Below are 2500 nucleotides of genomic sequence, written 5' to 3'. Positions count from 1 at the left end.
CGTGCCGGGAGTGGGTAATTTGCGCGCCTGCTGCCTTCCTTGGATGTGGTAGCCGTTTCTCAGGCTCCCTCTCCGGAATCGAACCCTGATTCCCCGTTACCCGTTACAACCATGGTAGGCGCAGAACCTACCATCGACAGTTGATAAGGCAGACATTTGAAAGATGCGTCGCCGGTACGAGGACCGTGCGATCAGCCCAAAGTTATTCAGAGTCACCAAGGCAAACGGACCGGACGAGCCGACCGATTGGTTTTGATCTAATAAAAGCGTCCCTTCCATCTCTGGTCGGGACTCTGTTTGCATGTATTAGCTCTAGAATTACCACAGTTATCCAAGTAACGTGGGTACGATCTAAGGAACCATAACTGATTTAATGAGCCATTCGCGGTTTCACCTTAATGCGGCTTGTACTGAGACATGCATGGCTTAATCTTTGAGACAAGCATATGACTACTGGCAGGATCAACCAGGGAGCTGCGTCAACTAGAGCTGAGCAGCCGGCCGCCCGGGAGTGTGTCCCGGGGGCCCGCGCGAACACGCAAGCGTCCGCTCAATCATTCTGCAAACAGGAGGAGGCTGAGCTCCCCTGCACAATACACCTCGAAACCCTCTCAGGTCCCGGCGGCGCGCAGCGCCGTCCCAAGTACTTGGTCGGGTTCGAGAGAGGCGCAATCGCCCGGAGTTAGGCGAGTAGACGCTTTCGGTGCGACCACCCGTGCTCCCAACTGAGCTTGCCGCTGCCGACAGAGGCCCGGGAGCGTGCTGTCGTGGCATTGCCGGCGGGAGACAACACGCGCCACCTACGGTGACCGGCAGCTCCAACGCCAGCGCCACAGAAGGACAAAAGCCCCACTTGGGTGCCGAAGCGAACTCTCCCAGCACAGCGCACGCGCCAACACATCCGCACAGCTGCGATACAAACCACCAGCGAGAACCGCTGGGGCGACCGAGCAGCAGACGGCGTCGCGGCGCCGAGCGCCGGGCGGCGGCGCATCCTCAACGCACACAGTCCTCAATCGGACCAGCACACTGAAGATGTCCACCGCGCTTCGCACCGGGCCCGCGAGGACCTACTTTGGCCGCACGGCGCCGCGCGCAGGGTGCGCCGGCGCGCAGCTGCGACGCCTGCCGCGTCCGTCGGCCGGCGCGCCTGCCACTGGCCGCCCCCACCAGCCGGCTGTAGCGCGTGCGCCCACGCACCGCGCGGCCAGCACGCCGGGAGGCGCCCCCTCACCGGCCGGGGACGGTCCCACCCAGCCACCGCCGCGTATCGCTTCACACCCAGATGCCGTTCAGTTTCGTCGGCATGGTGGGTATCGCTGGAACAACCGGTTAGTACCTCAACCTATCGTCGCCATCACCGATTCACCCCTAGCGAGAACAACCGCACCACAACAGGTTACCATTTGTTCATTTGCGTAACTTCACCAGAAAACGCAGGCGTCCATCGCCATTTGCAACTTCAACGATTATTGCATGCCTGTGTCAGGTGTCACGCCACACTACGTCTGCCCACATACACGCAACAAAATGTGCACGCCTAGACAATACGTGGAAGGTGGCCCCCGTACGTATGCGATGTCCATTGCTCGAACGACTGTCAACCGGCCTCTGTAGCATGTCGCAGATATGGAACGCGGTGCACCATGCCATCACGGTGTGTGAGGAGAGACGACTAGGTCCGAATACATCAACAGACAGCTCATGCTGATCGCCATCCACGGCGTCCGTTCCTCCCACACGTCTCTATGGCGTACCACACTGCAATCCAGCTCTCATAGGGAGACGACACGTAGCTGCGTGCACAATATTTGCACTGTATGGTCCGCCGTTTTTGGGCGCAGTCGTTGTGCGGTCACACATGTGCCACGATGTATCATTCAGTACATAAGGACGAATGTGCAGTACAGATTGTGGTTCACGCGTACGACATCAGCGGACAGTTGACACAGGCCGCACCACAACGTAGCCTGAGTACGTCGCATGCGAAGGGCATTGAACATGCAAACTTCTCACCAACCAGCTTGCGAAGGCAGGGGGCAAGGTGGGGACGTGGGGAGGGGCGGCATGTACGTCCTGCTGCCATCCACATTACAGTGTACAGCAGGAGCATGTGGAAAGTGAGCAAGACTTGCAAGGTGTTTAACATGAAGCGATACACAGGGGTGCGGGCAGTGCGAGTAGCGAACTATATTGCGAGGGTTGCGGGTGGGCAACACTACAGTAATTGAACGAGTCGTATAACAATTACAGAGCAGGTTTAGGCGACAACGTGGGTTACGTTAAGGCGACAACATGGGTTAGGTTAAGGCACAACATGGGTTAGGTTAAGGCACAACATGGGTTAGGTTAAGGCACAACATGGGTTAGGTTAAGGCACAACATGGGTTAGGTTAAGGCACAACATGGGTTAGGTTAAGGCACAACATGGGTTAGGTTAAGGCACAACATGGGTTAGGTTAAGGCACAACATGGGTTAGGTTAAGGCACAACATGGGTT

The 2500-nt window shown here is 57.6% G+C and overlaps 1 non-coding gene across 1 annotated transcript in view; it reads right to left on the bottom strand.

Moving 5' to 3' along the window:
* The window catches only part of LOC124772047, a 1909-nt gene extending 1436 nt beyond the window's left edge, over positions 1 to 473 (bottom strand). Inside the window, exon 1 of the ribosomal RNA XR_007013728.1 lies at positions 1 to 473. This exon is cut by the window's left edge and continues 1436 nt beyond it. This is a non-coding gene — a ribosomal RNA (small subunit ribosomal RNA).
* Between the last annotated feature and the right edge of the window lie 2027 nt (positions 474 to 2500).

Source organism: Schistocerca piceifrons, unplaced genomic scaffold (assembly GCF_021461385.2).
Source record: "Schistocerca piceifrons isolate TAMUIC-IGC-003096 unplaced genomic scaffold, iqSchPice1.1 HiC_scaffold_936, whole genome shotgun sequence".
Taxonomy (NCBI): domain Eukaryota; kingdom Metazoa; phylum Arthropoda; class Insecta; order Orthoptera; family Acrididae; genus Schistocerca; species Schistocerca piceifrons.
This window is presented reverse-complemented; position numbering and strand designations above follow the sequence as displayed.